The sequence below is a fragment of the Lissotriton helveticus genome, chromosome 7 (genome assembly GCF_964261635.1).
Source record: "Lissotriton helveticus chromosome 7, aLisHel1.1, whole genome shotgun sequence".
In the NCBI taxonomy this organism is placed as follows: Eukaryota; Metazoa; Chordata; class Amphibia; order Caudata; family Salamandridae; genus Lissotriton; species Lissotriton helveticus.
In genome coordinates, this window is record NC_136068.1 from 1,304,020,982 (window position 1) to 1,304,033,304 (window position 12,323).

Consider the following 12,323-nt stretch of genomic DNA (forward strand, 5'->3'; position numbering starts at 1 on the left):
TACAATCAAGAAATCGCTGTAACAAAATGCCCCTACACTTGTGTATCGGATCTTTCCCTGTTTGCTCGCATACTATGATTACTTTAAGGTACACGCAAATAGGAAAACAAACAGACTGCATTTTTACTTATGTTTATTTTGTAGGGGTTTCCTTTTTACTGTATTTACTGAAGATTCATAAAATATTCTGAAGAAAAAAATAGCCAGGTTTTAAGGGATTTTCCAAATTTAATTTGGGATTGTTTCTTGGAAATTACTATCACAAGTTTATTCCATTGGCTATTACTTTTTTTGCATTACTTCTTCCCTATGTCTCTCTCCCCCACTCTCTTTCTCTCTCTCGCTCTCTCTCTCCCCCTCCCTCTCTCTCTCTGTCTCTCCCTCTCTCTTTCTCGCCCCGCTCTAATTCTCTATCTCTATTCTTTCTCTCTCTCTCCTTAATTCTCTGTCTCCTCCCTTTCTCTCCTTCTCTTTCTCCCCCCTTCTTTCTCTCTCTCTCTCTCTCCCCCTTCATTCTCTCTCCTATCGTTCTCTCTTCTCTCACTCACTCCCCCACTTGAGTTCAATCTGCCATTGCTTCTTCCATTCTTTCTCTCTTGTATTCGCTCCTTCACTTTCCTCCTCTTTGGCATGCAGGTTGTAACAAGCATTGGCATAGCCCATAGGTCTCGCCTTTAGGACCTTATAAGTGTTTAGCCATGCAACAGTTAATGTCGTTGCAGTAAGGATATTGTGCTGCATAACTAAATACTTATAAGGTCCCAAAGGCGAGACCTATTGGCTATGCCAATGCTTGTTAGAAAATGTGATCCCCAGATAACAAAAATTATCAACTTTTTGGACTGTTTCACCTTCTATGGAGTAATGGGAATTAACTTTTGTCTTTGCTCTTCCAGGCCCACACTCCATCACATAAGTTTTCGATCTGTTAATCACCAGTTTCCTACTCTTGATGAACTTTACAAATCTGTCCATCAAACGTTGGAGACCCAGAGGGGTCCTGGACAGCAGCACAGCATCGTCCGCATAGAGCAACACAGGGATGTTAAGGTTGTTAACTCTTGGGGCGTCTGCCGAAACTGTCTGCAGAACAGAATCCACCTCATTAATGAAGAGTGTAAAGAGCAGGGGTGCTAAAACACACCCCTGCCTAATTCCCCTTCTGATCCTGAACTTATTAGTACACTCCCCATTGGGTCCATACCGTACACTAGTGCAAAGCTTTTCATACAGGCGTGCCAAAAAGTAAACTATACCTTTGGGAGCTCCCATTTCAATCAGTTTAGTCCATAGTATTGCGTGGTCTACCATATCGAAAGCGCTACTTAGGTCAGCAAAGCATAGATAAATTGACCCTTTTTTGGCCTGGGTATATTTCCCTACCAAAAGTTCTAAATTCAAGCACTGTTCAATGGTGCCCCGACCTTTTCTGAACCCAAACTGACTGTTGGTTAAAATCTCATTAGTCTCAGCCCATTCCTCTAGTCTAACTAAAAGGACCCGACTCATAACTTTTACAGATGAGTCCAATAAGGATATTGGCCGGTAATTTTTTGCATTGCCCCGGTCACCTTTTTTAAAGATCGGGACAATTATTGAATCTGTCCATGTTGACGGTATCTTGCAACTAACTGCTGCATTAAAGATCTTAACCAACAATGGGCCCCAGATCTCCGGGGCAGTCTTGTACACATCTATGGGTACCCCATCAGGTCCCTGGGCCTTCCCTCCCTTACTGGCTCTTATACTATACATAACCTCAGCTGTAGTAATATTTAAAACAGCGATAGGCCAGCCGTCTTCAGAGGAGGCCGATGTATTACCAGAATCAAAAATACTGGAAAAATGTTGAGTCCATGATTCCATGCTTACATTAGATGTAAGTTCTGGAACCTTCTCGTCCTTAAGGAATGGGCTGTTCACGGTAGTCCAAAACAGTGTACAGTTCTTCAGTTCTGCTGCTTGGCTAAGATTGTCCCACGCTTCTTGCTGAAGTTCAGCCTTTCTGCGTTTAAGGGTCAAATTATAATCCTGCCTAAGTTGAATCACCAGACTCTTATCTCTAGATTGCTGCTAAGGCCTCTTTAAGGTCTCTCCGGGCAATAAAACAAGCATGGTCAAACCATCCCCTTTTTTGTCTACTCTTGTGCCCTGCTACTCTAGAGAACTTCTTATTGATGATTGCGTTAATTCTATCAAAGTGATCAATACTGTCAGCCACGGTTTCATCCTGTTCAAGGATCGCCGTAATTTCTATCAAACAGTTATGGATGATGAAATCAGATGTTAATTCGGCTTTATCTCCTTTCCACCTCAACCTGAACCCATTCGGTCTGTATGGTTCGATATTAATTATAGTACCCAGATCGAGAGTGGAGACTGGTTTCCAGATCATGGCTTCAATAGTTAGGCAGTTATGGTCACTTAGCATAACATCAACCACCTTGGGCTCTGAGCACAAAGGGATTAGGTTAGTGGACATGCACATAAAATCAATGATAGTATTAGCCCCCCTCCCTTTAAACGTCGGTAAGCTTTCACCCAGGTCATTCTTTTCATTTTCCATAATTTTCATATCATAATCTATTAGGATATTATTCAAAGTTTCGCCATACAAATTATGTGGAAAATGAACATCAGCATCCCCTGAACGGTTATAAACACCACATAACTTTTGGAATGATAAGGGGCAAGCTGAAATATTAAAATCCCCAACAAAAATAAATTCGTAAACACCATTAAAATTTTTCACAATCTTACTTAGTAAATTTTCTAAGTCATTAATAACTGTGTGCCTAGTGCCATCAAATATATTATTATAAAAATTAATCAAAAGTATATTTCTACCCACTTCTTGTGCTAGCCATAAAATCTGGGAGTGAGCCCCCACTATTATATGCTTTTTCACAGAGATTGGCAACTTGACTGAAATCAGGACCAGCAGCCCTCCTTTTGCTCTACCAGAGGGCGATGCCAAGGCAGGAAGTTCATAGGATGCAAAGCCATCACTGCCCTTAAAATTTTTGCACCAGGTTTCCTGTAGGCAGATGATGTCAAATAAAGTAATAAAATCTTTCCATCCTAACATATCCTCCTTGGCCGTCAGGCCTGCAATATTCCAACTGGCTATATAACAAGTTTCCTCTTTCCTAGGATGGCTAACAACAGGCGGTCCATCACTAAATACGGACACATTCTCATCTGAATTTAAAAGCTCTATATTGTACATAAAATTCTCATCTTCTCCTCCAACAGGCATGCAATCTACACTCTCATTATTAACCAGTTCAATTTCGGGTGTAGTAAACTCTCCAATATTATTTCTGTTAACATCCTTCCCGTTTCCAGAGACCATCTGATGTCAATCATTTTGGTCCAGAAAACTCAATGTCTGGTACCTATTCTGGATTGGGACTTCGTAAACCATCCCCTTAGCAGGTGAGAAAAAACTATCACAAGTTGGCGCTAAATTGGGGGGGGGGGGGTGGTATAAATGTATTCCCACCAGAGGCAAGGTTCAGCATGTGCATCGGAAGAATGGATCTGCCGTCCTGAAAACCAGGGCAAAAGGTGGGTAACACAGGTCTATTTCCAGTAGATGGAAAATTGGAATTATTTTTTACCCCCTCCCTATAATTGGCAGAAGGCAACCTGTTAAGATGGTTATAGAAATAGCCCAATGGTCTTGCGACGACATCTGTCTCAGACTGCGTAAGTGCAGCTGCTCTGAGCAGAACCGTCGCAACATGCTGCGGATGTTTAAAATTAATGATCACACAATCACCCCCACAGGTCTTCTTTGTATTACCAATCCAATTGGCTCTTCTGATAGAGATAATTTGATCAGAGAAGCCAACTGGATAGCCACAGTGGCGGTTTAACCAGGAAATAGTTTATCACAAGTTGGCGCTAAATTGGGGGGGGGGGGGTGGTATAAATGTATTCCCACCAGAGGCAAGGTTCAGCATGTGCATCGGAAGAATGGATCTGCCGTCCTGAAAACCAGGGCAAAAGGTGGGTAACACAGGTCTATTTCCAGTAGATGGAAAATTGGAATTATTTTTTACCCCCTCCCTATAATTGGCAGAAGGCAACCTGTTAAGATGGTTATAGAAATAGCCCAATGGTCTTGCGACGACATCTGTCTCAGACTGCGTAAGTGCAGCTGCTCTGAGCAGAACCGTCGCAACATGCTGCGGATGTTTAAAATTAATGATCACACAATCACCCCCACAGGTCTTCTTTGTATTACCAATCCAATTGGCTCTTCTGATAGAGATAATTTGATCAGAGAAGCCAACTGGATAGCCACAGTGGCGGTTTAACCAGGAAATAGTTTTATTTTTTAGGGAATCCGCCGACTCCGCGACTCCTGGGTATAAAGGGCCTGAGTTACAGTCGGGACATTAGTTAGGACCACAACATAGGGTACACATTCAGGGGGGAGATCTACTGGGCGCCTACATATCCTTACAGGTACCCCATCAATTCCCCTTATGGCATCAGGCGTAGTTGACGCAGCTGGTACCAGAACGGTGTTATCTCTGTTTGGTGCAGCTAATGTTCTTACATCGGAAAGTGAGCCGCCCGCCGCTACGCTTATTGACCCAGCTGCCGGTACCTGCAAAGGTCGGCCCGCATCCTGTACTACAGGGCGTGCCAATGCAGGTAGCTTTTTAGGTATTTGTTTCCCTACGACAGCAGTGGGGGTGGCACTATTTGTATGACATAGTTGTGCCCTATCCTGTTTAGGTGCTGCATGTGGGCACGCAGTATCTTTAATATTTAGTATGGATTTATCCAAATTAACCGCATGCTGATCCACCACCGCCCTCAGTCTCAATACTTCTGCCGACAGATCATCAATTTTAACTAACAAAGGCTCTACAACCTTTTTTAGTTTATCATCGAAAGTACTCAATAACAAGTCAAATTGAGTGGTATTAAAGTAAACACAGCTGTCTTTAGATGGTGCCCCTTTTTCCTCAGTGTTCTCATTGAGTATGGTGTATTTTTTATGTGATCTTGCAGAATGGCTTCCCCGTTTAAGAGCTGTTTTCCTGCATGCTCTCATGAATTTTGTAGCCCTAGTGGACTGCTGAGGGGTACCTTCAATGATCTCAGAAGTGTTTGATGTCTCTTCCACCACAGTCAAGACATCAGCGGCCTCAGTGGATTCAACATTAATACCAATGTTATCAGTCTCAACTGCTACACCAGTCTCGTTAGTGATATTTATATCAACATTATTGGGGTCCGAGGATGACGACAGAGGGAGGTCTGGTAAATTACATTTACCTAGCGATTTCCTTCTATCGCAATTGATTCTGTTAACTACTTTCAATAGAAAATTGTCTGGTAAAGTAGATTGGATAGACATATTGGGGGTGGTTCAGAGGTCACAACCAATGTTTTAAATACGGTTTTCCAATAACACAGCCAAACTGTATACGTACTTCACAAATGAGGCCAAGGGGGGTGGCCCGTCCCGTCCCTGGTCGTCCCCGGACGGCCACAGACGGCCCGCCCTCTGCCCGGGCTCAGCCCGGCACTGCCCGCGCGCGTCCCGCGAGGCGGGGCTCCCCTCTCCCTTTTCAGCGCCTCCGGGCGCGCTTGCCGGTGGGCGTGTCACCGCCGAGCCTCCTGGGTGCTGTAGTCTCCTGCCGCGTGGTGGAGGAAGCGGCGCTCAGGGAGACTGCAGCGTGGAACCAGCACGGGCCCCCAAGTATCCGCCGTGAAAAACAAAGCCCCCGCTTGTCAGGGCTCCCCTCTCCCTTTTCAGCGCCTCCGGGCGCGCTTGCCGGTGGGCATGTCACCGCCGAGCCTCCTGGGTGCTGTAGTCTCCTGCCGCGTGGTGGAGGAAGCGGCGCTCAGGGAGACTGCAGCGTGGAACCAGCACGGGCCCCCAAGTATCCGCCGTGAAAAACAAAGCCACCCAAGAGCCAAAGAGTAGATTTGCTTGGATTCAAATATAGTCCCAATGATTCCTCACGTATCTGCATAATACGTAGCAACTGTGGGCCAGTCCGGTCGACCTGCATGAGAAAGAATAATGCATTATCTGCATAGAGTGCATTTTGATCGGACAATCCGTTTTCTCACTCAAAGCCTGTTACCTGCACGTTCATACCTGGTGTAGGCTTTTTAAGTCCAACACCGTCCCTACTGCTGCGTTCACTGGAGTTGGAATAGTAATGTATACTATTCCAAAGTCCAGCACCCCCAAAAGCAAGTCATTGTAATGACCTGTGTGGTAAAGTAATGCGTGGTAATGTCGCACTCTTGGTAGTGACTGCGTTGTCAAGGCATGGGGTAAATGCATGCATGGTTCCATCGTACAACCATGGATGGTCCACTGAAAACTTGAGCCTGAAGCTTACACTGGCTTAGCTTAAGATCCCATTGGAACCTCAACCCCAATATCGAGTCATCCTTTCATTAAGTTTCTGCCTGCCACTATCGCTCTACCCTCATGCGCAGAGGTTAAAACTAAGTATTAACATTTAAGGTAACAAGAAGAGACAAATAGATGTCCATTTAGTGGCAGAGTTGTACCAAGTGAACCCCGCTTAAACAAATTGTATGATCTTAGGCAAATATTTTGTTTCACAGATCCTGCTTTTCCTGCATTTTCGCATATGTGAGTTCAGAAGACCAGCTGGACAAAAGCCTACTGTGTTTGAATTACTAGACTATGTATAATGTTGCTCTATCTACAATAATCCGGGCAACATACAGGGTTCACATGACAACTGTTTTGCCTCCTAATTCACTAATAGTAGAAGGGTAGGGCGGGCAAGATTAGTTCTAAATTCATGTTTAAAAAAGTTTAATAAGTACTTCTCAGTGCGTGCTATAATGTGACGTATTAATGGCAAAGCTTGCACGATAAAGAAATACACTTTTTTGATTTTTGCTGTGACTTTATAATATTTTACATAATATATGTTTTATGAGTTACATGACAACATTTCCAGGGCCCGGCTCATGCAAAGGATTTAAGAGCCAAACTAGATCTCTGGTTCGCCTCTAGTTCAGCTCGTACTATTTATTTATTGGCTCGCCTACCTCTATGGAAGCACACAACTTCTGCCCAATCAAAACATGTACTCCTGGCTACTAACATGTGAAAAGAACCAAGCCCCCCTCTGTAGCATTTGTGAAAGCTCTTATTTAGGTTAATCAAATTACGTCTGGCAACAGCTGTGCTATCAAGCCAGACCTAAAAATGGCAATTCCTGTAGTTCAGCATGTTCATGGCTATAAAGTTAGGACTGGCTAAAGTGTCATTCATAATCTATGACCGGTTGGCAACTTTGCATGTCCTTACACAATATGTTGTTGAAGAAAGATACTCAGGGGGCTTAGTATATAGGTGTGGTGATGGCGGCTGCGCAACTGCGGGGTCTCATGGTACAGTAGCACAGTGACGTTTGTGCAACAGATGGGTGTCAAGTTGTCCTATATAAATGAAGCGCTGGTAGGTCCTTCAGTTCTGTTTCTCCGTTGAATTAGGCTACTATTATCAGGAATTCACAATGCAGAAAAGTAAGACTACAAGCACCAGAATGCAAAGCGTAAACAGCACTTGGTGCTCTGCTCATGCTGACATGGCATAATTAGGAGCCCTGATGCGGGAAGAGCGAATAGAGAACATGATGATGCACAGAGGATGCAGGGCAACCAGGGGTGGGCTGGGTTTGAGAGGAGCTCGGACTAACTGTGCTGCTTTTCTCCCTTCATCTACTGGCTGCTAATAGTCGCTGAAGGCCTGGGTTGGATATTTTGGGCAGCAGGCCTGTGATACCAGAGAAGCTACTCGAAGTTTCAGCAGGTTAGCTGGGCTGTGGTTTGGAGACGGGGCACAGAATTGGGTAAATTAGGGGTAAAGAAAGGCAAGGATGTAAATGTAGGCATCGATGTTGTGGGCAGTCATGCAGGTAGTGTGCTCAGATAGATGGGGGATCACAGAGAATACAATAACCATGCAGTGGATGAAATGAGGAGCTAGGTACAACCTAGTATGTATACATGTTCTAAAGGACAACATAGTTTGAGTGAACGATTCTTGCAGACACTGGCCCTAATGTAAGGCACGGTGTACCAAAATGTATGCAGTCACTTCTGGTAGAACGCGTGCCGCATGTCTCTTGAGGGAAGCTGGTAGGTAGGCAGGTGTGGTAATAACGAGGCTGCGTGTAATAGAGACGGTGCTGAAGCAGGAGTACTGGATGCCTGAACTTCCGGTTTGACTTGCACCTGCCCCTCATCCCTTCCCTGCTCTTCTTCGTACGCCCTTCCTTCCCTTCGGCCAGGTTGTATGGGTGCTGGAATAAAACTAATGCCGCGGTATGAAGCGCAAACACTGCTGGCAGGGGAATCCTTGTCGAGTCTCCAGGGGCTGGGATCTGTTTTGCGAGGCCGCTGTGTTTGTTTCTGTCGCGGGGACTTGCTTTGCAATGTGGATCCTGAGGTGCGATGGGTTTCATCTGGCTGCTGGTTGCTATTCTGTTTGTATCCAACACAAACAGCACAGGGAGCCAGAGGTCGCGTCTATCCTGGGCCCGCCAGAGATGCGGAACGCGCTACTACGGCCTTAGCTCGAGTTACCAGGCAGGCAGTGAGATGTGACGAGTTAGTAGGCAGGCAGTGAGATGTGACGAGTTACTAGGCAGGCAGTGAGCTGTGACAGTGAAGAGGCGACTTCCTCTCAGCTGGAGTGCACTTGGCAGCCTGGTGCCAGCGGCCCAAGACTGACGCCGCACGTGCGCGCCCGCTGCACAGCATGGACTCGTGTGGACGAGACCACAGTCCACCCACGGGAGGAATCCGTAGCTGCGTCAGGACTGGCACCCCCTCACAGCTCTGGCCCTTGGTCCTGCTCTGCTAATCCAGCCCACTTCAGATAATGCACCTAAATACTGCAGCGCCCCCCGTGGCATCCCGGAAACAAAACATAGCGCTCCCAATACACACGACCACAAAAAGCATTGGCAAAGCCAATAGGTCTCGCCTTTGGGACCTACTGGCTTTGTCAGTGGGTTTTAGCCACATTAGGCGTATTCTCGATGTTGCGCTGGTTGACTAAAGAAGAAAAAAAGGATAATGATTTATTTGGGTGCGTTATTCTATCAGGCGCGCACCTACAAAAAGACTCACACACTTTTTCCCCTTTGTTTTGCCAATTTGGATTTGAAAATTTATAGAAAAAAATGTGTGAAAGTGTGGTGTTATTTTTTTGAAAAGCAGGCAGTAGAAGCGACATAGTAAGGGATGGCGCAGTTGGAGGAAAGCAATTGACTCAGAGAGAGAGCAATGTGGAGCCGGAGGGGTGAGGGAGAAAAGCAAGAGAGTGCTACATTGATCTATGGAGAGAAACATACAGGTGAAAAAGCAGTGGGGAGGGGAGCATTGCATTAAGGTGAGCACATCAAGGAGGGACGCAGTGAAGAAGCAAATGGTTGACGGAAAGGGCCCGAAAGAGGGGTTCTGGGAGAATTACACAGGAGAGAGGTAGAAAACACATGCACTCCCATAGCGTGCTTAACCAAAAACAAGTAGGTAGTGCTTTGAAGCAAACATTAAAAGGACAGAAGTAATGTATGCATGCTCCAAGGGAGAGACAAACACAACAAAAGGAAGTAAAGTCCACACACGGCAACAAATAAGAAGCATGCAAATAAGAGTGACAATAAAGCAAAACAATGGTAGGCAAAAGGTGGGCTCTAAACCTACAAATTGTAAGTTAATACAGTTCGTGCTGTCTAGTAAGCAAGACCTAGTGAGGACTACAAGCCCCAGAATGCACAGAACCCGCACTCCGCCCCCACTCCACCCCACCCCACCCCCCAGGCGTGATTTTCTACTGGAACATGGACAAGGCCGTCTTGGTGGCTCTGTTGATGCCTTACATTTGTGGTAAGTGATTGGAGTTTCGTGAAAAAGAAAAGAATGCCTTAGTCTGCTGAATCAAACATATAAACTGTAGCTACTGAAGCGGCCACTGGGACCTTGAATCGCCCGCCTGGGTGGGCAGCCGTATTCAGAGTGATCAAATAGTCAAGCCCGCGCTTTCGCTCTGACGGATGCCCATCCTGCTAGAAACCTCGCTCATGTTTTGGGAAATGTTGTGCAGACCCGAGCAGCGATGTGCAAAGTGCGGTCTTGCTCTGCTGCTCACTGCCATGTAATGCTAATGTGACAGTCTGTTTTATAGTGACTCAGAGACCTTGGGTTTTATCTTGTTCGATGTGACACGTCTGTGCATGATCCAGCGACGCACGTCTAGAATTGAAAAGTACACGTGGCGCCTGGCACTGGCAGGAAACATGAGAGGATGGATGTGTAAAGCTCAACAAATCGGAGCTTTCGGACTGTTCACCCACTTTTACAGGCAACAAATTACTTGAAGGATTTCTCCTGGTTAAAGTTGCTTTATATTTAATCTATAGCAAAAATGTATCATTATAAGCAATTTTTTTAGGTATATATAAGTAGCCCAAACGGGTATGGGATTTTAATGTTTCAGAAAGCTTGTCTGCATTACAAACTAGAAATATGGGAGACAGATAGGGGCTTACCTGGGCAAGAGGGGAGTCTGAAGTATTGCGAAAACTGAAAACAAACAGGGAAGCACCTAGTACCTTCTAACGACCGGGGCTTCCCTACGCCTGGCAAAGAAGATCAGAGTGCGCCCAGGACAGGAGAGCGCCCCCCCCCTCTCTCAGTGTCCACATGCGCGTGCATTTGTAAGCGCATGTTGACAGCCCGACGGCGTTAGCAGTGCACAGCGAGGGCTTTTTACATGTGCACGCGTACGGAGGGACAAAGATGGCGTCGGGCTGTCCACATGTGCGTGCATTTGCAGCTGTATGTGGACAGTCCAATGCCATCGTTGTCCCTCCATAAGGGTGCACATGTTGAATTGATTACAAAAAGCCCTTACAAGGCGAGAGCCGCACTAGGCGAGACCTAAAAAACACCCCAATACGCACATCTTCTGTTCCAGCAGGTTGGCAGGCTGCATTAGTTTATCTTAATTCGGCATTGCCGTTTAGTACTCAAATTGCGAGTAAGGGAGCCCTATGTAAAGCGACGTCAAACAGGGTCTGACTGGAACAGAAAATATGCCCAGGCACCAAAATAAAAGTGGCGCCCAATAGTGAATTAAACAGCAGCAACAGTGGCCATGCTTGCAAATTGGGGCAGTTTTGACCTTGCGGAATGTATGCAGTATTGGTGTTTCACAAGTTGTGGAAGACTGCATGAATTTGAGCTTGCTGCGGGCTATGTTGTTTTTTAATATAAGGGAAATCAACAGTGAAAACCGGCCCAGCAGACCTTAAAACAGGCCCACAACCAGTTAAAAAACGGGCACACTCACCGACCTTTCAGACCAGTCCATCAGACACACACTGCCTGATTGCCCTGTAGGCCTGACGACAATCCCGATATATTGATATGCAACCTGCCATGTACTGATTCCATCCCTAAACCCTGATACAGGTCCAATACTACACCAACCACCAAGCAGATCTGCGGCCTGGTGGACCTAGGACACCCGGATTGACATCATACACGCTGCTTACTCTTTCATATCTCAGAAGGAAGACGGGCATGTGATACAGTGCACCATATAGCCACACCAAGGTGGATGTTCTAGATGTCCCAGGCCCATATAATTCTGAGCCCCAAACTGGCTTTATTGTTGTAATGGGCCTGGATGTCATGAGACACTGGGACTGACAGATGCGCTCGATGCTGTTTGGGTTTAAGTCTTATGAGGATCTAGAACAGGTGAACAGCCTTTGTTTTACAGCGGCCAAAATCGCAGAAGAATCTGGAGAAAAGAACATCACCTATCCAGGCATGAATGTAATGACGCATGAACCAGCTTCAGCAACAAACCTACCCACTGCGGTATAAATGTATTGAGACCTAGACCCATTACCACAATAACAGTTCCCACCAAAGTATAAACCCAAGGATACCGGATCAATGAAAACAAGCTCCCCTACAGAGGTATGAATCAGAGACAGGAACCAACTACAATGTCAAGTACACGCAACTAGTTTGAACCTAAAGAGATCTAGACTCATCCTAACTATATGGCCATCTGCCCAGGTGGGAGTCCATTGAAACATAGGCCATTATAAACCACACACTTAGGTACGAACTGAACAAGACCGTGATAACAATGCGTGAACCTCAAGGGGCATGGTTCATTAGCAAGAAGACCAACGACCTAGGTATCGATCTCTTGATATCTCAGACCAGTCCCTCGGACACTCAGCCACCACCTTGTACAACTCACACAACACTGA

General features: G+C 45.8%; 1 protein-coding gene across 3 annotated transcripts in view; it reads right to left on the reverse strand.

The window, feature by feature from the left end:
- QRICH2 (glutamine rich 2) overlaps positions 1-12,323 on the reverse strand; it is a 418,913-nt gene that overhangs the window by 241,565 nt on the left and 165,025 nt on the right. The gene's annotated exons all lie outside the window — the stretch shown is intronic.